Source organism: Vanellus vanellus (assembly GCF_965231255.1).
Source record: "Vanellus vanellus genome assembly, chromosome: 1".
In the NCBI taxonomy this organism is placed as follows: domain Eukaryota; kingdom Metazoa; phylum Chordata; class Aves; order Charadriiformes; family Charadriidae; genus Vanellus; species Vanellus vanellus.
The window spans coordinates 98,710,965-98,735,288 of NC_138905.1; the positions used below are offsets into that span (position 1 = coordinate 98,710,965).

The 24,324-nt window shown below is 40.2% G+C and overlaps 1 protein-coding gene across 1 annotated transcript in view; it reads left to right on the plus strand.

The window, feature by feature from the left end:
- BBX (BBX high mobility group box domain containing) overlaps positions 1 to 24,324 on the plus strand; it is a 111,714-nt gene that overhangs the window by 17,764 nt on the left and 69,626 nt on the right. Inside the window, exon 2 of the mRNA XM_082498182.1 lies at positions 15,724 to 15,817. The gene's annotated coding sequence lies outside the window, so the exon portion shown is untranslated. The remainder of the gene's footprint in view (positions 1 to 15,723; positions 15,818 to 24,324) is intronic.

Sequence of the window (24,324 nt, forward strand, 5' to 3'; positions counted from 1 at the left end):
CGGGTGCTCTAGCACTTCTCGCACGCTCACAGGCATTGCAGGCCTGGTTTTAGGCAACAGCATCCCATCCGAAGTAGCTTGACTGTCTTTCAGAGTAAAGAAACCTTTACTGAACAGGTGAAATTGAGATAAAGGCACTGCCTCATAGACATTAAAAACTAGCTTTTCTGAAACTCCTAATAAAAATGCAATAGTTACTGAAATTGTTGTCGGGGTTGTGACCAGCTGCTGCGTCAATCTCCCAAGGCAGACATGATTATTTTGGGTGGTTTTCTTTAATATGCTGGGGATGCTCATGGTGTTGGAAGACAAGCTAAGGAAGAGGGTACGGGACTGATGGATGATAGTGGTTGAGTTGGTTTGTGTGTGGTATTGATGGAGGGGAAAACCGTTGTCCTTCAGCCCATAAGGGTTGCTTCAGTCCTCTGTCAGCCTTCCAGTTAATAATGTTGTTTAAGAAACAGCTCTGTGGTATCTGTAAATGTCTTTTAGGAGGAGGGGAGAAAGTACTTATATAGATGCTTTCTGTAATTACATATTAAAATAAATACTTGTATCTCTGAGTGATTGCACAAAGCAATTAAGGACCCAAGACAAGCATTTCTTAAATTAAAAAAAAAAGTGGATTTTTTTTTTTCCCATCCTTTGTAAGTTTGAGTTGTTTTCCAAGTGATTTGTAACTGACAACTTGCTGTTATGGTGAAACTAATTTTAGGTAACTAATAATCATTAAATTTGTTACATCATAAAAGGCTACTCCTGTGATGAATTTAAAGCTGCTTTCTATTGTATAGTACAGAAACAAATATGTAATTTGGCAATGGAGAATAATAATCTCTAGCTGACACCTAACACTCCTTATTTTACTGCATTGCTGGGACTCTTTGCAGAGGAGTTAACCAGTGTTGTCCCTTGTTTTCTTGAGAGCTGGAATAGGGTGGATGTCCTGGGGTGCCAGCTAGATAGATACTGGAATAGAGCCCTTTCAACACCTCCAGCACTGGGTCCACTCTCACATGGCCTCTCGATTTTTACAACAAAAGCCAATTATGACCTGCAGCACTAAACATAACAAGATTCCCTTATTAAGATCCAGAATTTGGGGAAGAGTGTGGAGTGGTGCCTACTGAGAGAGTATGCTTCCTTGAGGATTCCTGTGTAGGAAAGTTTTCCTCATACAGCTGGCTCTTCAAAGGGGTGGGCACTGTCACTGACCAGCATCCAAACAGGTGCATTTTCATGGATCTAAATAGGAAAAGCTTTTGGGAAAGCCATGAGACCGTACATAGGCTTCTACACTACCTGGCTTCTTGCCAGCAAAGCTCCACTTGATTCACGGTAAGATGATGCTCCCATCCCAGCACATCTCCTTTTTATGGCACCCAAATTTATGTGAGGGCTCCCCTGAAAATTGAGCTATTACCTTTTCTGTGTAATTTCCATGGACCTGAAGAGAAAGGAAAGGACTGAAAATGTAACTGAAGGTACACTTGGATGAAAATGATCAAAGATCACAGAGCATCACAAATCTATACATTTATAGCAAGGTTATGTAATCTGTGTGTAAAACTTGGTATCGTGGTATAGTTTTAGTGTTGTATTCTTGAGATGAAATAGGAAAAGCAACTAGGATAATTTTTTATCTTTAAAGAAACCAGCTTTATTCTAAAACTCCTGTAAGTCTGTCTTTAAATACATCTCTGTGGACTTGTGATCATACTTTGAGTAACATCTTTATTTCCTTAATTAAAATGCAGGGTCTACCATTTTGAGACAAAAATCAGACTGGAGAGGGGTTGGGAAGAAGTGCAGCTTCCCTGTGAGAGTCCCTACTTTCCTTCAAATTAGTTAATTATTTGGTTCATGTTTCTCTACTTTTCTCAGAGTGCCTAGCATCTAAGTTTTTCACTTTTTTTTTTTTTTTTCCACTTTAAGGCTTCTGTGGGAAGTCTAGCCAATAAAAATTGAAGATAACTGTTAGGGCAACACCTCTGAGATTTTATTTATTTTTGTGCACTAGGAAATAAGAGACTGCAAAGCTGTTGGCTGATGCTGGAACAGCATGTTGGGGGCAAAATAATTTTTTACTGTTAAATTGCCAGAGTGTGTTTGTATATATATTTTTAATATCTGGGCCTGTTATTTAGACCATCTTTTATAATCTGGTTGATCACAAGATGTGAAAATAGAAGTAGCCATTGTAGTTGATTATTATTTTTTTTTTTTTTTAAACTGACAGCTGCAACATGGGAAAAGGTATTTTAGTGTTGAGTCTTTTGCTGTGCTATGGTTGGTGGAGTAGGGTTTTTTTGCTTTGGTGTTTTGGAGTTTTTTGGTGGTGTTTTTTCTTCAAGATTTTGTTGAGTTGCGAGAATTTAACAAAATATTTTTGATACTTTCTTTTTTTCCCTTGGGCATCATCATTCAGTATTTAATAGTGTTCTGTAGCATTAAGAAGAATTAATAGTCATCATTTTTCTCTTCTCTATATTTTTTGTAAAAGAGCTCTAATTTTTTTATTCTAAAGTCTGTCAGGTGATTTAAAACCAAAACAATTGAGAAGATTTAATCATTAATTTTATTTCTTTCTTTTTGTTATGAGGGCACAATCATGCTTTTCCCAATTTATTTTTGGCATTAAAAGAAAATTGAATAAGGATAAGGACCCTGTTGAGCTGAATGTAGCACAAATGAGCCTCGAAAGATAAATCGTACTCCCAAGCACTAACCACCTAGAGTCACAGTTACTTTAGCTTCTTAAATGGCATAGTTATAGTTCCTGATGTAGGAGTGCTGCAGTGATTTTGCACGCCTGTCCGTCTGTCCATTCCACCAAAACACTTCTGCAAAATTGTAAATGTGTCTTGAAGGTGGCTGGTGTGTGGACTAACTCAGGAAGCGTGCCAGGGGGAGATGGAAGAGAGTGCTCAGGAATTCCCGGTATATTCAGCATTCTCACATGAAAAAGGCTTGTCGGGCTGCAGGCTAGTTGGGGGTTTCTGTGACAAATCTGTCTGAATGCAAAAGCTGGAAGAATGATAGGAATGTGTGTTGTTTGTCCTGCTCAACGCAACGTAATTGGTTCTTCCTGGGGTTTTACTGTGCTTGATAAAGTTAATTTTAGGCCTGATTCTGCCTTGTCTGGCAGCTCTGCCATCCTGGGAGAAAGGGAAATGGGTCACAGGCACAGAAACTGGTCTTGCAGACAAAACCTGGCGGGTAGCTTTGGTGACGCAGAGCTGAGGCTGCGATCTGTTTATCCGCTTGTTGTTCTGTTGGCTCGGCGGTGGTAATGGGACTAAGAACTAAAAAAACTCTTTCTGTCGTTAAAGTGAGCACTGACACGGAGATCACCTGCTAAGTCAGAAAATGTCAGTTTTATGTCGCTGCTTTTAGGAACATGTACTTAGGGAAAGGATATTTGCTCCTAAAGGAATTTCATGCACATATACTTTCTCCATTTTGTATAGTAAATAGCAGTTTGGCAGTGCAAAGTTTTTTAGTTTGAGACAGTCCAGTTAAAATGTATGTAGTTAAAGAAATCCAGATGAGATTTTGAAATTACTATTGTTCAGAATAATAAAGGGGTACATGTGCATCTGTGCTGGAGTTGAAATATCCCTTGTTACTAGTGTTTTTAGAATTAATTAGACATCAGTGTATTGCTTTTTTTAAATTATTTATTTTTTTAAGTAACATATGGGTTGCTGTTGTGCATGAGAGGACTGGACAATTTAAACAAAAAAAAGAAATGGGGCTTGTGGAAGACAAAGTAGCAGTATAACAAATTTCGCAGAAAGCTTAAATTTCCTTCTTTTGCAGTCTCTTGTTTGTTCAGGTTATATGTGTATATATATGAAACAACTTACATATGTTATTTACTATATACATATTTTTTTATATTGTATACTGAATAGGAGGCTTGAAAATTCTGCCCCTCTCTCCTCCCCTCCCCAGGTACTGAGTTTATAGAATTGAAATCTGAGCCCTTCCCAGTGTTTTTCTCTAAATTTCTTCATGGTTCCATCAAACTCTGGCCAAGGATTTTGCTTTGTGCCTGACACTTTTCTATAGCAGGAGGCCAGGAGTTTCCATGTCACCCTTTGATACATGCTGGTCCTTCCTCAGCAGATAAGGAGGGCGGTTTCAATGGCCTATATAATTTTATTACAAATAGGTTGGGGTGCAATGATGAATAGGGCTTGTAAGCTGTGTTACAGCTTTATCCTAGCCTCTGAATGGCATAGGGATACAGTGGGCAGCTTAACCGTCTCGTTCTAGCACAGTTCCAACCACTGGGGGGAAAAAAACAACCCAAAAGCCCCAATGAAACCCAACACAAAAAACAGGCATCCAAGAACAACAGTTGCTTACCGATGTGTCCTTCTTTTTAATGAAGTTGGACAAGGATGCTTTTTCAACTTTCTGGGGTTTAATTCCCATGTATGCGACTTACGTTTTTAAACATTCCTCTGCAGCTATGAGCTTTGTCATCTTTTCCTCTGAAGGAAAGCAGAAACCACTGGATTTCAATAATTTGCAACGTGCTAATGGAATAATCATACTATCTAACTTTCCATATCTGTGTGCCTGAGCTGAGCACAGAATATGATTTGGAGGTATGAAAGGCTACTTCCCCAAATACCACACAGCGAGCTATAAAACTGGCTAACCGGACAGCATGGGTGGAGGTGTTTCTGTTTCCATTCCCAGGGTGACTTCTCAGCCTTCCAAGTGTATTCCATTGCATGAGGAGGATCTTTAAGAGGATCAGGGTTCAGGAACCATTTCCTCAGTAATCTACTGCAGAACACCTGAAGAAATAACTCATCCGTTAGTGCATTAACATTCTTGGTCTTAACCTGTAACTTAGGGATGCCAAATGTTCGCTTTTGCAATGCATAGTTATAGTTTGTGAAGAAATAATTTTCTTTTCCTCAGTTGATTCATCCTCAAATCAAACATGTATTCCCTTTGAAAACGCAGTTCCTCTGATCTCCTTTCATGGTGTTTGAATTTGTGTGTTTCCTTTCAGATCCTAAAAAAGAGCAAATCCTACTTGCAGGTTGGGGGGGGGGGGTTATTTGTGGGTTTTGTGCATATGTATGTTTGAGGTTTTTTGTTTGGTTAGTTTTTTGTTTGTTTCATTTTTGCATCATTTATTGTGTCTGTTTCACCTAGAGCAGTTTGCATGTCTTCAGCATTCCATGCAGCCCAAGACCTTCTCTAAGATTTGGGTTTTTTGTCTGTTTGCAAACCATGTGGCTTCCATGGTGCCAAAGAAAACCAAATTGGACTAGCTTAATTTTTGTTCCTGATGAGAACAACTTTAATAACTCCACTGGTCAACTTATCTTTTTGGTGTGAGTACAACCTTCTTGCATACTTTTTTGGCTGTCCCACTTTATCTTGCAAGCAGGAAACATCAGGATTCCAGTGTTTTAAAACTCAAGGGGGAAGAGGAGACTTTATCACTTTAATATCACTCAGTTTGCATATTTTAGTCACTAGAGGGCAGACTTGTACTTCTTTGAATAAATTAGTAACTGCAAACTAATAATTAATTCGGTCCAAAGAAGTAGAAATAGTTGCCTAATGAAAAGAAACATCTTTGATGCATTGCTTTTTGAATAAAACAAATAGAAAAATGACCATTTTCATTTTAGTTGAAGATGCTTCATTAAGGATTTCATTGTTCTGTGTTTTCTGAATTGCTCCGGTGCTCTGAAACCTGCTTGTTCTGATTTATTTGAAATAACATTGATGGAATTGGTGGTCAAGTTCAATTCCTTTCCATCTCCTGCTTTGTATGTACGTTACCTCATAGAAACTGCATATATGCATATGTTCTGTGCTTAAAGTCTACTGAGTCCACTGAATTTTCCTTTCAGTCAACTAACAAAACAATATTGCAGATAGAAATGAGTCACCTGATACTTGGGGCCGAAATCACCATTACTGTACTACATCTCTGTAATTCTTTTCCCAGTATGAAATTTGTTTTACTGTGCAGGTGGGAAGCATTTTGCACAGGTATAAAAGATGACATGCACCAACAAAGAATAAAGCCAAACTTTGTCTTTTTGACGTATAATGTAGGAAGTACCTTACAATTAATGGCCTGAGCAATTTTCTTTTAAATGACTTTGAGGTTAATAAAAAGCAACCCTCTCCCAATCTTAGAATTTCATGCCCACTTGTCTTTGCGCTTTCCTTTTTTTTATCCCACAATAGCAGGTGTGTTAAGAAAATAAAATAAGAGAATTGATTTGCTCAACACTGTCTTGTGGATCATAAACATAACTGTTTTATTGCTTGTTATCTCAGATTTCAAAAACAGCGAGAGAAGATCTGGGATGTGCCTATATTGTAGTAAAAGGTTCATTTAGCAATGGTGTTAGCAGTTTGATTAGATGATAGAGATATTAAGTGTGCTGATACCTGGCATAAGAATGCCGGGGGGGGGGGGGAAATTATTAGCTATTTGCGTTAAAATTCCTTTTCATATACAAGAATTTATAAAAACAGTCTTTAAAGAGATGTTGCTGCTAACAACTCCTCCTTTCATGGGTTTTATGCTATCTAATGACTGTTATAAAGGTCCAGTTCTTAAAATTATGTTCATTTAAATTCTTTACTTTAAAATTCCAGACTTTAATTAAAGTAACCCCCTTGATGCTTCTATTTAAAAAAAATTAAATAAAAAAAAATCTTGGAAGTGCTAGTCCTTGAAGCTTCAGAGTTAGGCACCAAACTACAGAGTTCATAATTACTTTTATTTGAAATCATGCAATTGTTGACATCCCATATACCTGGAATCTCCTCTGGTCTTAAGATGTTCTCTTTGTAAGATTGTATCTTCTACTTACCTTATTAATAGTATAAGTGTCTTGATAGATGACAGCAACAACACTGAAAGAGCTTTTTCTTATCTTTCTGGTCCCCTGAGCTCACTCTCTGTTGGTGCATTTTCGTTTTCAGCTCTTCTAATGTGAAGACTGGTAAACATCCCCCTGCAGAGGCCCTGAGAAAAGAGCAGTGACCTCAATTATGCACAAACATACCTCTCAGTTTTTGGCAAAAACCTGTTGTGAGTTGCAATGTTCAAGACAGCCAAAGTGAAGGACGTGCACGTTATTCACACATAAGACTTAAAATGCAGTAGGATTTCTTCCTTTTAGTGCAACGAACTCTTCCAACATCCTCTGTTTTCTGCCGCTGTTTCTTAGCTGAATAATTCCTGCAGCTTGGGCGAATGGACACTAAATTCTTGTGGCTCACTGATAAGGGCTAAAATGGGAGATGAGTAACAGTTAAGGAGAATGTATGCAAATGGCAGATATTTTCCCACCTCCTCTCGCTTACAAGCATGTTACCAGTTGCCTTTAACAATAGCAGGTACAACATGCTGAGATCGAAGTTATGATACTTGAAGGTGATACTAGACTGCAGCATTGTGCTTGGCTGATAAGAGCTGCCACAGCAGCCTTCAGAAGGTGTTGCAGAAGTGGTTGACTGTTGTGAGACATATGATGAAGACACCTTCATTTGAATAAACACTTGAGAAGTCTCAAAGGCTTTTGAAGGCTAATTGACACTTGTATTTCAGCTTGTCTTTTCTGGATCTCCTCCTCTTCTTTTCTGCCTCTTTCCCCTTGTTTTGCTCTGCTTTGTGGGTCCCTGGACTGCGCAGTTCTTGATTTTTAGATGTGTCGTGGTTTAGGCCAAATCCACCACTGGGGACCCGAGGGACCCCAGACGGGACCGACAGATGGTCCCCTCTACCCCTCTTCAAAGAGAGAGGCAGAGGAGGAAAAAGAGACTTATGAGTTTAGAAGGAACTAAACTAATGAAATATTAATAATAAAATAAAAAGAAATAATGAAATATATACAAAACCGTATCAAGCTCCCAAGATGACAGTCACGACACCGGCTGGCACTGGGGCAGTCCCAGACTGGACTCAGTGACAGACAGGAATTGGATTCTGTATCTGCATTCAAGATCGGGATCACAGGCAGACGAACAGAGTCCTCCTCAGACGTCGGCCATTGAAGGAAGAGCCCGTGACCCTTTGATCCCTCAGCTTTTATACTGAGCATGAGGCAGATGGGATGGAATACCCTGTTGGTCAGTTTTGGGTCACCTGTCCTGTCCACTCCTCCCTGCAGGTGGGACCCCTCTACGTTTTTCCACTTCCGACCCTTCAATGGGGAAAATAACAAAGTCAGCTGCTGTTGGGTGTTATAGCAATAAGCATAAGCAGGAGCCTCTCTGCATCCCATGCCTGAGCATCAGCTATAAACATTGGTCTTATCACTCTGAGAGAGTGAACAGTGTCTGCACAATATGCAGTTAATTTCAGTAGTCAGAAGATGCCCAGCTAAGAAGTGAAGTTACTGAACAAAATTGGTTCTGTTTTACCTCAAACCAGGACAGGATGGTTGTGTTCACTTGCCTCGTTTTGACTGCCTTCTCTGTAGCTACGAAAAACTGGTTGTATGCTTCTCCTTATTGAAGACTTGGCATTAATGTTTTGCATAATTTCTTTTTCTGTTTTTCCTGAATATTTCTAAGAGTGATGAAACTTGGGTGAATCAGGGCTGAAAATAAAAGAACAGTTTCTTTTCTTACCCATTTCATTCACTTTTAATAAATGGTGCTGGGGAAACAAGCATCATTACAGTCAGGTATTCTGGTATCATCAAATGATTAGCCTTTGTTTGCACTAAACATTTAATGCTCTAGGTAGACATTTTTTCAGTGCAAAAATTATGCTGATGATCTACAGCTGCTTGTGATGGATGCCTTTTTGGGAACACTTGTAGAATTAAGAAAATTGGTTGAATGGAATTAAAATTTGCCTTATTCTGGTTGACAGCTAGCTGTTTATAGTTCCCAGAAGTTATTCACTGAACAGTAATATATTGTACATGTGGTAGTAAATAAAAACCAGGTCCTGTACCAAGTTTATAGAGATATTTTAAACTTAGGAGGACACTGAAATGAACATGTCAGGTGTATTGGAATTAGACTGACGGACCTTCAGGACCTGTCTTCCCGTGATTCAAGTACAGGTATCTTCCTAGTCTCACTAATTTCTTTGCCACTGTGTAGGTACTTATTTCATGGTTGATGTGTTCCCACATGGGTAACTGGGAGCTCTTGCTGTTCTCTCTCAGAAGATGTTGCATAGCAGTACATATATCAATTCTGGGGCTCTACTGTGCCCAATTTACAGGCAAACATGTGCACTGTGAACCACCTCTTTCCTCTGCTGAACAGTCCTGCGTCTCTGGCAGCAGGTCCCATATGCTGGCTTAGAAAATATTGGTAAGGCAAAGAGGCTGGTGTCCAGTAGTTCAGAGTGGTCTGAAAGAGCCCAGGAGAACACGCAAGGAAATACCACTGTTTTTTCAACTGTCTTTTCACAGCCATGTTTGCAAATTTGTCCAAGCTATATAAACATTGAAGTGAAAATAACTTCTGCTTATATGGATAATGTTAGGAATCATTGCACCTTATGCCAAGCTTTGTCTTAATTAGAAATTTTCTTGCATGACTTTATTTGGGGACGTAAGCTGAATTAACCTATTAAAGTTGTTTTTCCTTTCAAAATTGGTTATCAATTGGATATCATCAGGTGAGCCCTTTTAGTGCTCATCCTGTTTCCCCCAAAGGGAAAGCTGTGGAGAAAGAAGAAGGAAAATTTATTTTGAAACTCAGGATAAACCAATTCTCTTCTACCTTCTCATCTCTCTTCATTTAGTGTAAAGCAGGTAGCAACAACCTGTGCCAGTTCTGGTGGATGCATGGGCATGTCAGTAGGTGTTCAGATGAGATGCTTCTATGTTATTTGTTCTTTTCTTTTTTTTTTTTTTTTTTTCTTTTTCTTCCCCCACCGCACCTCTCAGCCTCTTGCAGTTAAAGTGTCTTAGGAGTTACCAGACAAGACATGGGATCCATTGGGAAGTGATCATGAAGACCACTTTCCACACTTGCATTGCCCTCTGATTTTCAAAGTCTATGTGGATAAGCCCAAGACAAGTTGGGGGGGGGGGGGGGTGTGTTTTCTGGTTTGTGTAATTCTGAACTATACCCAGGTTCATAAATTATAATGTGATTAGCTGGGATAGTTTTCAGATCTTTAGCTTATTTGTGAGCCTTTTCCAATTTGGAGGTTGGTTACTGTTTTGTATCGCTTGTTGTATCAGGTACTTTTTAAGCTGTGAGGTCCTTAGACTGAGGGTTATGTTGCTTGAGTGTCTGGAAAAGACCATATGTGAAACGTAGAAAGTTTTGGTATCGTACAGCACTCTCCTGAAAAAATCTTTTTACTAGGGGATGGTGGTTGTTGCATCAGTGGCTCTCACTGAGCTGGTAAATGACACTGAGCTGCCACTGTGAAGCCCCACTGTTGTGAGCTGTTAGGGACACACTGGCAGGTTTGCTTGCAGTTCCCACTTGCTTGAATGGCGTTTCTCAAACTTGATCCATTCAAAAGGAAAGAGTATTTGAAGCGTTAACAGGCATGTTCATTGCTTCCATGCGAAGCTCCTGACAAGCGTTGGGAGTGGCCACTCAGTTTTCAGTTACTTGTGTCTTGGTTTCCCATGGAGACGGTGGCCACCTGGGTCCAGAGGGGCTCCTGAGCCCATGTCCTCATGCTTGGGTGGGCATCTCCAGCCTCCAGCGCTTCCAGACTGTAATGTCTTCACCAGGAATAATCTCTTTGCTACAGATTAGGTGAATACATCAAAATCTTGAAATATTTCTTCTGCCCAGTCAGCGTTGGTTTTACCAGCAGTCCAGGAGTCCTAATGGTAATTTTACTCCTGTCACGCTAGAAGTAATGGTTTGTAGAGCTCAGGGGGTGCAAGGAGTTCATTGATAATGTGGGGCAGATCATCTAGGTACTGTGAATTGGTGTAGTCAGCTGAAGACAGTGGCCTTGCTGAGCTTGTGACCTGTGGTGTAAAAAAGTAACAAGACTCAAGAGTGGGGTGGTTAGTTGTGGCATCCAGTACTATCTCACTGTTCAGGAAGATGCCCGCTTCCCCATTTTCCTGCAACTCAAGCTGATATTTATACCTTTAATATTGTCTTAGATTAAGCCTCAGCAAATCCAGTATTGTGCTGCTTCCTTCATGCAGAAATTGAGAAGTGCGGGGTACACGTTCAGCTCCAGACAATCCTTGTTTGCTTTTGACTCTGGGCAGCAGCTTTGTTGGGTTTAGGGTTAGTTGGATAACCAGTATCTGGCCACCATCTGATTCTGTGTCTGAGCCTTTTAACAGTGTGTTCAGTTGTGAACAAATGGGTTGGGTGATGTCACTGATCTGCAAACCTGTATCTTAAACTTCATCTGTAGTAGGATGGCTTTCTGTTACTGTAGTGGTGGTCAGCCCACTGCAGTCACTTGCCAGCTGCTGCTGTTTCCCCCTTTGTATTGTCAGAGATGGGTTAAGAGCTGGCCATGACATATTGGGTATGTGTCCAGGCCTTTGGTAGGACACACCATGCACATTGTTTTCACTCATGGAGACTTCTGTATGGTCACAGTGTTCTCTGGGCTGTGGACACCTGGTGGCTGTTGTGGTGTGAACAGCAGTCTGGTGCTCTGGTGGCACAGACCTTGCAGCAGACCACTGATTGAGGATAGGTATCAGCAGAAAGTTTTGATAGCTAAGTATCTGCGTTCTGCTGGGAATGCTTTTGTCCCAGTGGTGAGGTAAAGTAGGTAGACTCCACAAATCTCCTTTCATTGATTTTCTTCATTCAAATCTCCTATAATTTGACTTTCATAAACCAAAAATACGCTTGACCTGGCTTTTGCTGTAGGCTAAAGTGTACATGTATGGTCAGCTACAGAGCTCAGCTACTCAAATTGCAGTAACTTAGTCCTGTTTCTAAGCTCATAAATCCGTTTAACCTAAATCAAAGTAGTGAACTTTCTAAATGATTTGTCTTGTGAGGCTTCAGCTTTGTGGCTTCTTTTGTCACAAAAAATGGAATGATTTCTGACACGCTGACAGTCATATATGTCGTGGACGTAAATTCCAACATTTAGTACAGCTTTATTGCCCTGGCATCCTCTGAGGTTTGTGGTGTTGAGGAACCAGCCTAAGCTAACTGAGAATAAATAACTCTTAGACTGAAATAAGAATTGGAAGCATCTGAGTTGGTTTTAATTTACTAATGTGAGTTTCTGTGTAAATAAGGGCTTACTTATCTTTGTATATGTAATGTAACTTCCATAGCCTAAAAAAGTAGGAAATTTTAGAAGTCTGTTTGCTGATTTGAATTTCCGTAATGGCCTATGAAAAGTTACACGACACAAGTAATTTGGAGAAAGCAAAATGTTACATATCAAACACTCACTGAGTGATATTACTGGTTCTAATTTGATGTAGAGCTTGCATACAGTACGTCTTGTCACTGAGCTTTAGCAGACTGCAGCATAAATGGTCTTCTGAGATGCACCTTGCTAGCTATTAATGTCATAAAGCAATTCATATTTCAAAAGACTTTCTCTCTCTCTGAAGGTAAAAATCCCCTTTCCCAGTTCTTGTAAATATGTGTGTACAATAAAATAAACAAGTTTGATAGAGCCACAAAATCCAGAAGTTACACATGTTAAACTGTATCTCAACTATTTCAATTTAGACATTATTTCACTATATGTATAATACAACAGAATAAAAAGTCTGATTTCTGGCAAATTACTTACTGTTTACTTTCTCCAGTGAGACCTTTTTTAAACACTTTCTGCATTCCCATATGCTTTTATTGTGCAAAGCAATAAAACCTGCATTAGAACTTTATTGGGTAGGAGTTAAAAAAACAGCAGAAGTTGGGTTTTCCTTACCCCTTCGAGGGGATAACAGTGCATACAGGATGCTCAGTTATACTGTAGAGTCTACAAAATACAAAATTACAAACCTGCATGTATTTTTTTATCATATCGTATCTTTCTTATTTCTGACTTTGCTGGGGACTCTACACAGTGAAGGGATGCTCCAGAATAACATCGTAGAGCAGTTCAGGAGAGGTCTTCAAACATCATGTAAGCTGTCAGTTTGTTTTCACTCTTTCTGGATCTTTATCCTTCAGTCAGATTTGATATCCATAACCTGTTATAGGTATTGTAGGTTATTATCTGAATTGTAGAAGCTGCTTTTCCATGCAACAGGGAAGGCACAATCTCAAATTGTCTGAGGATGAATAAGCAACCCCTTTGAATACAAGGGTGTCAGGTGGTTCAGTAATGGTCTGGCTGTATTCCCATCTCATGCATGCTGATTTAAATTACTTTTGAGTCTAAGCTTGGTGTAACCTTATATATTTTTATGGGGTTTTTGTGATAACACAATAGAGACTTCAGGGCTTCCCTAGCAAAACAAGACAAGGGAGGGGGGGGAAAAGAAAAAGAAACCTGGGATTTTTGCTTGTTTTGATCCCTTATCTATTCTCCAGAGAGATGTCTTCACAGGGTTGGGTTGGGGTTTTTTTGTATGTGGTGGCTCTTGCAGACACAGCTTGTTTATAATTTTGTGTGTGAGGATACTGTTCTTTTTTAATGATTGTCAAGGAGAAAAATTAATTACTTAAATGCACAGTCTTTTTAATGAGAAGAGATGTTTTCTCAGGCATTACACTGCTTTCTAAAGATATTACTGAAGCTCAACAGAGTAAATTCAAGCCTACAATTCTCTGTAAGACAAAGACCTAACATCATCTTGGGACTTCAGGAGACATCCTCTGGAGTTTTGCCTGGGGTCGTCCTGAGTACTAGCAGATACATAGTGTACTTGGTGTGCTGTTATTTGCATAACAACCAGCGATGGCACCTTCTATTACAAAAAAGATCATCTCCAAGGTGTGCTGTGTAATATATCTGCTATCCCATCCCCCCGTCCACACACGTATACACACTCTGTTATCAACCTTAGAGGAAACACCTAAATAATAACAACTTGAAAATACTAGTCTTTAGGGCCTTTTTGTTTGCTTACTCACTGTACAGCCCTTTCTCTCATAACGAATTTAGGCTGTTTGTAGTCAGTTCGCCACTGTTGCAGATGTGAATCTTGCAGACAGGAAAGCATACAGAAGTCCTAACTTTAAGCCCTTGCAGAGGAGGGTGGTGGTGTACCAGCAGTGGGCTTTGTGGAGTGGACAGGGCCATGTATGGCCCCATGCTTGGCACTCCTCTGAGGCAGCTGGGGCTGTGTCAAGTGAATTCTCTGCTGTCTTTGATGTAGGAAGATCATTGAGGTATGTAGTGAGGAAGGGAGTCTGCAGTGCAAAAACACCCACAACGCTTAGAGGTTAATCCTGTAGCTGGAAGCGCTTGTCCACCCTGCAACACCAGTTGTCATCCTTGGACATTGGAGGGGCACCCATGCTAGCCTTTCTGCAGCCCCTCGCATGCAGCAATAAGGGCTTGAGATGGCATTCAGCTGCCCTGGTGGCTCTAACACATCATGTTGCTCTGTGGTAGCTATAGGCAGGGATGTGGGTGGCCAAAGCCACTTGTCTGCCATGAGGTAACATAATTAAAGAAACGCTATGAGACGGTGACTACTGCATTGACGTGAGTGTTTTCAAAGCAAGCTGTGTTCATAAGGACATGGCAGGAGTAAGGAAGACTTGGTGATTGCTGTTCAGGTGCAGTGTGGGGTGCTCATAATTTCTTTCCTTGTCAGCATGGGATAGTCAGTGTCCTGTCATGTCGGCTTCTGCTTCCATCTTTTCCAGGTGGTGGCTGAGTGTTCTGGGCAAGGCAAAGTTTGGGGGAGGGTTGTGGTGGGCAAATAGTTTTCCTGTTGCAACAAGTGGGTTCACTGCAGGAAGGTGATATGGTGGAGGGTGGCTGTTACTGTTCTGCTCTGTAGTTTAAAACTACCTGCTTTGGTTCCTAATGCAAACAGAAAAGGGAGCTCCACTTTGGAGAGAAACTAAAGGCAGATATACCACATTTGAGTAAATCAACATTGCAGCAAATAGGAAATATTCCACAATCTGTGACTTTGTATCATTTACAATTATTTTGACGTGATCAATTCTTTATTTGATAATTGACCATGCAGCAAATCATTATTAAAAAGGCAAACCTTGATGTCATTGCTGTGCCACTCAACAGAGAAAACAGGAAATTCTCTTCCACTCAAAGAGATTCAGTCCTTAAGCCTAGAGGAAGGGGCTTCATCAGCAGTTGTCTTCACAGGAATAGTTTTGTATTGATAGTTTCATTTCAATAAACTATATTTTGACCTGTTTGCGGGCACAGCTGCAGTTTCTCCTTGGCCAGTGGCACAGTAGCTAAATATAAAACCTTGAGTTTACGACCTAACTTGTATACATAGTTAGATGTAGATACTTCTTGTCTAAACGTGTATCTGTTTTTCCACCTAGGAATATCTGCATAGGCATAATAATACATTTTATAAAGCTCATAAAAATTTTGGAGGCATTCATAAAAACTCAATTTGACATGTGTTAAACAATCAGCAAAGATCCCCAGTAGTGATGAAAAGAACTGAGAAAAACAATAGTCCTATCGTTGTTTCTCTGTGGTCATAAAGATATGAAGATAAAAACCATAATGTCTACCTATAATCTTCACTATCCAGTCTTGTTTGAGGTGTGGTTTACTTGTGAAGTGGCTTTTTATGTTGGCTGGAGGCTTATTGTTTTGTTTTGTTTTTTTTTTTCTGCTAGAGAACTACAGAAGCAGTTTTCACCACCCATCTGGAGCCAGAGTGTTGGAGATTTTTCATGAAGCCACTTCTTCTTTGACTGTCGGTTAAGAAATGTGAGTTTTAAATAGGTGATAATGTAAACAAAATGAGAACCCAAAGTTTAAATCATCTATCTTACTAAGAGGACTTCTCCTTTCAGTTTTTATTGACCTCCGGTGCTTTCTTGGTGGTTCTCTAGAAAACTTTGCCGAAAGGAGATATAATGAAACAGTGCAGACAGATCCTCTACTTGCGGCAACATCGTTTTTGACTGCAGCTCTTCCAGTTTACAGTTTTACTCCATACTTTTGAGGTGTACAAGGCTTTGTTAAAAAAGAATAGCTGACAACAACAAAACCCCAAAGGAAAAGGCAGCATCTTTTTTACACACTTTTTATATTCATAATGAGCAGAAATAGCTGAATCCCAGGTCATGGGACTTGGCAGCAGAGGGAACCTGTGTTTTATGTGTCAGCGTTCTCTTTTCTAGACCTTAGTCTTAGGACTGCCTACATCAAATGTTTTCTTACAGTTTTTTTCCTTTACTTTTTTCTTTAAATCAGCTTTTTGGCTGTTTGCGTTGTTACTGGAAGTCACTGTTGCCACTATGGGTGGTCTTAAGGTATCCGTCCTTTCAAGAAAATACTCAGTGTGTAAATATTTTACAGAGCACTTTGCCTTTACATTTGGGGATTTTTTTTGTGCTGTCTATCTCTGTGGGTTTTTTCTTTAGTGGTAGGCCTGTGCAGTGGAAGTGCGAAGTAAAGATAATGGACTTTGGAAGTGGCGTACTTCTCCTCTGAGCTGACTTTGCCCTTGTACTGAGAATATTTACAATGATGAGAACTCATTTGCTCTTCCTAAGCTTTAGCCAAATGTTTTACTTGTTATAATTTAACAGTGATATAAGGCAAACTGAGGTATTTAATGCTAACGTCAGAAAGAGTTGCCAAGACCCAGTTTTCACAAATCTAGTTTTAGTCTTTAGGACTGGGATGAGTCATTTAATATGACGCAATGAAAACAGAAAAACAGGAAAGATGCTGAAACACAGAAGTGTCGGTTCATCTTCCGTTTTTCACACTCCAGAGAAAAACTTTCCAATCAGGAGTAAATTTTTAAGCTGTCTGTAGTGTAACTTCATGAAGATGCTGTGGTGTTTCCCAAAGAGCATGAGTTCAGGACTCTGTTACTGGGGGGGAGGGGGGGGAATGAAATGACCTTAGAGACCACTGAACTAAAGGAGTTGCCCTGCTGAGTTTATGTAGTAGCATGAAGAAGGTAGGATTGATCAAATAACCTGGCACATCCGCAGTTAAGTCCACTTCTTTTCCTTACCATAATGTCACAGTTTAAATCAGCGGAGGAACTTACATCATAGATAACGAACATAGCATAGGTAGTAGGATGTACTCTCTACAGGAGTACAAGGAACAATAAACTGTGTAACAAGTATTTTCTTGTCCACAGTAACCTGCCATTATTGATACCCAAAGCATTCAGGAGAAACCCATCTGTTTCCCAGGCTTTTGAAAATGCTGAATATATATGGGGGTATTCTTTTTAGAGTGATGATAGCCTAAATAAGTTGTGGCTTGTTGGCTGGTATTTTAAGATCTTTTTTTTAACTCAGATTTTTTTTTTAAGATCTCGGTTTATTAAATGGCAAAAAATGTCCAGCTTTGTGAGTTGTGTTGCATTGTGAATGGGCATCAGAAGATAAAGACAAAGGATCACTCAGCATTTCAAAGATGGAGGTTTCTGAGTTACTGCTTAAGAATGGTATGTGTTTACATTCACATGCACATGAAATACACCCATTGGGTGGATTTCCACAAGGATCCACAACCAGGTTTGGGAGTTCTTTTGTGTTCCGAAGTGCCCCTCCACTTAATCTTTTTAAAAGAAAAGAAAAACCTTTTCCTGCTTCCTGAGGAAGTTTCAGTGCAAACCTGCACTACTCATAGAAGGAACTGTGTCAGTTGATTTTAAGTGTGTGATTCTTTGGTGGGCTGACTTCAGTCTCTTGCAGTGACATCCTTTGTGTCACCACATAAGGCTTATGAAAGACCCATCTATCACAGAGATTGCTGCCAAATTACTGTATCCCATAGCAATTCTAGAGTATTTAAGAGACCTTTCACTTGTTTTCTCCCAAACTCCAAACTGTAGCAAACAGCGCAAGTTACGTTATTTTTTGAAACTTGAATTGGACAGTCCTATCTAAGCTTATTGAAGTTCTTGGGCATCTTCACTGTTTCCAGTAAGCTTTTGATCAGCAAATCATGTGTGGTTGTCTGTGCAGTTGCTTACCAGTTCATAGGGACCTCGACTTTCAGGGTAGACTTGTTTGTGTTTAGGCCCTTGAACGTAGAGCAACAAACTTCTGAACTGGCCAGTCCACAGATCTCTGAGGATGTTAAACATCTGGATTTTAGAAAGAATTTTTGATTCGGTGCCAGGTATTCTTATGTTATTCTTAAATGACACACACTACTTGACCAGGAAGCTCACTTGCTTGCTCTTGCTCTCTTGAGGTGGTTTTTTTTTGGTGGTTTTTTTTTTTTTTAGGGCTTTCCTTAGAAACACGGTAGCTTAATGCTCTTCTCCCTACTGAAAAACAAACTTTTTTAAAAAGTCAAAATATGAAGGAAAGCTTGGACGAAACTGGACTCACATTTCCAAACACAACAAAAATACCATGCTATGTTTAAATCTCATGGATTTACTTTTTTTCCAAGTGGGGGAGAGGTGTTTGCAAACTTGGGTTTGTAGTATTGGGCACCTTTCTGAAAAAATATAGGAAAGGTTGAGCTAAACGAGCTGTGCTACCTGTTCTCCAGCTACTGGTATTTCCAGCTCTTCTACATTTAGAATTGCTGGCAAATGCGGTAACATGGCTATAATCTCAGGCTACTACAGGTCAAATGAAAGAGTGTCGTCATTCTCATGGATCATGCAAAAGGGGGAAATTGGACCCTGAGGTATTTAATTGTGCTCTGAGGCACAAAGAAACATCTGGGAGACAGCAGGCTGGCTGACCTCAGCTCAGTCCCTGAGAGGATTGTGGAACTGGTCTTCATGGAAGCTGTTTCCAGGCACATGAAGGACAAGGAGATGACGGAACAGCCAAGCATGGATTTACCATGGGCAGATTGTGCCTGATTAGTGTGAAGAAGTGATGGAGACAAGGTGCTGTGAGCAAAGGGAGTGCACAGGACCTTGTTTACTTTGATGGTACCAAGGTTTTTGACGCTTCCATTAGCATCCCTGGAGCCAAACTGGATACAGACTGGATGGATGGTTGGATGGATTACAGTGTGTGAAAAATTGTCTGAACCAGTGGTTCAGCACTGAACTGGCAGAGAGTTACTGCTGGTATTCCTTGGGGGCTGATATTGGTGCCAGTGTTGTCTAATATTTTCATTAATGATACAACGATTGGATGGAGTTCATTCTCAGCAAGTCAAAGGTAACACCAAATTGGTGGAAATAGTGGATATGCAGGAGGGCAGAGATGCCATTCAGAGGGACTTCAGAAAGTTGGAGTGAGCTAACAGAACCCCATGAAGTTCAACAAAAGAAAGGCAGAAAGAAGCTTTGCAGAGAAGACCTGGGGATCCTAATGGGCAGTAAATTGAATAGGACTCAGCATCATGATCTTGTAGCCACAAAAGCAAAGGGCAGGCTGGGCTGTGTGAGCAAGAAAAGAGCCAGCAGGTTGAGAGAAGGGGATTTCCTGCTGTGCTCTGCGCTTCTGAGACTGTGGACCTCCGTACGAGAGAGACTGAAGAACTGGAGGACCACTGAGGTGGTTGAGTCTGGAGTACATGACATAGCAGGAAAGGCTGTGAGAGCTGGTTGTGTTTGGGCTGAGAAGAGGCTAAGGGAGGCTTCAATTGACTCCAAGTATCTGTAAGGCAATTATGAAGAAGATAGACCTAGACTCCTCTTAGAGGTGCACAGTGAAAGGACAGGCAAGAGGCAGTAGTCACAAGTTAGGGCAGGGGAAATTTTGGTGGGGCATAAGGAAAAATATCCTCCATTGTGAGGGTAGCGGAACAGGTGCCAGAGAGGAGGTGGACTCTCCATTTCTGGGCAGGTGTAAGCAGCATGATCCCGCTTTGAAGCTAAGCCTGCCTTGAGCAGGACTAGATGCCCCCAAGTGCTGTGAATGTAGTCTTTAATATTTCCCTTTTCTTAAAACAATGGGGTTTTTTAGTGCATGGAAACTAGTAATTATATAATCTAATTTTAAGGGAAAAGGTACAAAAATATTTTGCCTTAAATCCTTTATATGCAGCTTGTGTCAAATTCCTAGCTTTGGATCTTTTGAAGTGGACATTGCTGAATCATGTGATTGTGTTTCCATGAATTAAAAATGAGCCAAGTCTCTTTCTCCTTAAAAGAGCCTGTTATATTCAGCAGACCTCGAGGTGGTGATGCATTTTTGCAACATTAGTGAGCATGCATATTGCGTAAGAATGGGACCATTGTCTACAGCCCTGCTTACTTCTGATGATTTAGTTGGAAGCTTATTTGAGAGAGAGGTTTTTAGGGAAAAACTCTGAAAACTATGGCTTATGGCATAAAGCTACCTCTTTGGCAAAGAACAGACTTTAATGGTAGCTTGCTTTCTTCCAGGAGTTTGAAGTCATTCATGCCCAACATCCGTCAAGCTTCAGGAGAAAGTGGCTATAAGACTACAGTGAAATACCAACCATTAAATATGGGTGCATTCAGTTATGCACTTCTCATCTTTGTGAAGATATAGTTTGCCATTCTACAGGATTTCCTAATTCATACTCTAATTGCGTAGCTCTCAAATAAAGCTGTTTTTAAAATTATTCTATGAAAGAGAGTAAAGATAGTCCTTTTTTTTTTTTTCTTTAACTGCTTAAGCTGTGGGGGTTTGGCCTTTAGACCTTTTCCATCAAATGCATGCAGAATTTGAGCTTATTTTTCACCTGTATCTACATTTTACCTGCAAAAAAGCAGTGGACCTGGGCTTGGTGTTGCGTGGCATCCTGGGGGAAGTTCTTTGCTAACTTGGCTCAGGTCATTTTTATGCGTGGGCTTTGAGTGGGCACACACCTGATGGAACACAGGAAATATTTGTATCCTAAAAAAGGGCTAGCAGCCAGGTAGGCCAAAACTTCCATGCCCTCCAAATTGAATGCATGTTTTTGTTCAACGGATAAAATCAGTGGCGAAGTGCAAAAATTAGGCAGTGAGATATAGAACTATGGGACTTTAAAATACTTGGATTTTGTGCTTTAGGTGTTAAAAGGAGAGTTTAATGTGCTGAGTAGCTGAGGCCACCTTTTGGGGGCTTCACCTGCAAGAAGATAATACGCTTCCTTCTGAGGGTTTTTTAAGTAATGTTATTTATTCCTTCATTTTGGGTTTGTTTGTTTTGTTTTGTTTTTTTAATCTGCGCATTATGAGATTTTACTGCTCTTGTGTATGCCCTGTTCTTGTATTCAGGGGCAGCTTTGTGATTTCCTGCATCTCCAAACCTTAGCATTGCTTTTTATCTAGTTGCCCAGAGGTAGCTGCACTATTTCCCAGGACCTGTACATGATTTATTATGCTGAGGATGTTGGATAAGCCCCAAATCAGATAGACACATTCCACCATGTGTTTAAGGGCTTGTGTGCATTACAAATGGGAGACCGTGCTCAAGTCTAAAGTGAGACACCTACAGCTTTGTCCATCCAGTGTTTTCTCCGCACAAGCAATTTGGGTTGCCCAGCGAACTCCTTTGCTGCCAGTGTCGTGATGGGGTGATGCGCCTGGCTCGCTGGGGCTCTGCCGCACTACAACCTGTAGTGATCCCCGGCACGGGTGGTGGGTCAGCAGTGGCTGTTCGGTGCCTGTGTATGCCCATGGTGTACGCCTGCAAAGCCCTACGTGCCTGTGTGCTTTATCCGTTGAATTCTGCAGCTCCACGGAGGCTCACCTGGAGTTGGATCTAAAGCATGCCTTGCTGGGGATGTTTAATGTCTCTGTAATTACCCGTGTAACAAGCACACAAAAAGATTGCTGAATGTGAAGGTTTTCTTTTCAGTTTCTTCATCTTACATCTTCTGAAGGGAGCGTTGGCAGAAGGGAGCTGGGGCTGGGGGCAGAGTTACAAGCTTGCTTCCCAGTTTGACCATGAGTTTGTTTCAGAACCTTTTTTTGCAAGATTACATCTTTCTCAAACTCTGTTTCCAAACTGGAAAAATTAGGAAGATATCAATGTTCCCACCTTTTATTAAATTGCGTTGAAATCTGGATTCAAGACAGAATGAGTAAGAGCTAAGCTCCCCCCCCCCCCCCCCCCCCGCCCAGTGATTTAGATTCTGCCACAGCAAGGTAGCTAACAAGTCTTTCAGTAGAAAAATAATAGAAAATGATGTTTACTAACAATGTTTTTAAATTTTACTCTGTCTCCAACTCTATGTTCTAATACTTTCTCTGTAGAGACAGACACAAATTTACATGTATATTACTGTAGCTTTACCAAAGTATGTCACAGAAGTAGAACGTCTTCCTTTTAGGTTCTCAGAGGTCCATTGTAAGGAAGCCCAGATATTTTCGTTGGTTGGTTGGCTGGCTACCTGGTACTGACTTCCATATTTGTGCCTGGGGATTTCCAGATGGAGATAGAAGCACATATGTTTCTTTGCATACGCACTGAATTCAGAATTTGATGTGCTCTGCGTGTTTTCCACAGGTCGTCTGCCATGGCATACGCTGTAGGCTTGATGCCTCCCTGTATTGCATGTGCATGTTTAGCTGTTTTTCGGGATACCTAGTCAGCGCAGTTCCTTATACGTTGAGAATAAGAGGATATTTGAGGCGGCAGAAGACCTGAAGTAATTATTCCCATTGTGAGACTAATACAAGAAGTCACCAAACGTAGGTGAATATCAAAGTTTTGGGCCCATGTAACATCACAGGTTGGGTTGAGCGTAAACCAGAAACCTCTTGATGTGGCAGTGTGGATTTTTGGCTTTATCTGGTGTGAGAAATGCTTAGAACATGCTTTATTGTCCAGGGTTTTCTCATACATGCAGTTGAGGCTCTAATTACTTACAGACTTTGAACATGTCAGAATTTTCTCATGATAAGAAGTCATTAAGTTGTACTGAAAAAGCTCTGAATAATGAGCTGACATATGTGCCTTGTTTGTTTTGTTTTTTTATTCCTATGGATAAGATTGATAAGATTATTTTTCTCTTTTTCTTTCAATTTCTTAGTCCTAAAATCATCTGTCTTCTGACCCAAATTCAGTCCATAAGAATGCTTCAACTTAGGGTTAATTTAAGCTTCTGCTTACCATTGCAGCACCAAGAGTCACGTAATAAAATAACAGTAAGTGATAGACGTAACAAACTTTAAAAAAAGTTTCAAAAGTGGGGAAAGTTATTTTTAAATACCAAATTGAAATAAAAATTAAGATAACCACTAGATGGCACTTGAAAATTGTGTATTGAGGTAGTACATCTGCTATCAAAATCATTACAAATTTTGATAGACCCAAAAGGATTTTTTGTGGATCTGCCTAGTTCTGAGAGATGGTGGTGTTTCCAAAAGCAGAGTCAAAGTTCCTTTAGCTGTATCTCCTTCTGTGATCAAAGTAAATCACTGCACTAAGGAATCTCGTCTGCATTAAAAACCTGCTCCAGATACTTAAAATGCTGCCTTTAGAAAGAAGAGAGATACCTGGTATATGTGTGCAAATTCATTTGTTTTCCACTTGTTTTTATTTATATCCAGCTTTTTAACAAAACTCAGCTCTGCCCTGGCATTCTGTTTACCTTCTTGGGTTATGCCTACCTTGAGATATAACATATTTTGACAACATGCTGTTGCTTTAATATTTCTTTTAATATTATTTTAGGTCAATAGCTTGGAAATTAACCTGTAGTCTGGTAGGGGCAGGTTCAGGCAGGGAACAGACTCCAAGGGTTCACTTTGCACTAATTTTTCGCTTTACCCACTTTTTCTCTTGGTAGGAGGAGAGTATGGAAGGAGATCATAACAGCTTAATTCTGCAGAAAATATGATAGCAGCTAGGAATTTATTATCAAGTCCATCTTGTGGTATTTCTGTCACTGATCCTTGCACAAGCCTGTTTTATTTGACATTTTCATGTAGCCTCTTTATTGTTCTTTCTGAGATGCATAAGGGTTACATTACCATGATTTATGAGCTAATAATATTGAAGATGAGCAAAGCTGAGTAAATACTGTCTGTAGCCATTAATTTGATTCTTCTGGAGGAACTGTTTTGAGGGGTTGTTTGGACAACTGTCTTAGCCTATTGTACTTGAGTTGAAGAGAGCAAAAGTAGACAAACTATAATACAGGGTTGTTCAAGGATTTTATGGCCTATTAAATATGTATTAAGGGACTAATTCTTTCATTTGCTCGTACAGCTGTATATGGTTCCCCTGACACTGGTAGTAATTATGACTGAATTTTATTATGAAAGCTTCGTTACGCACATGGTAAACCTTAGAATGGATTACAGTAGCGATGGACACAGCCGCATTGTCCCGGTTTTGCAGAAGACGCTAGGACACAATCAA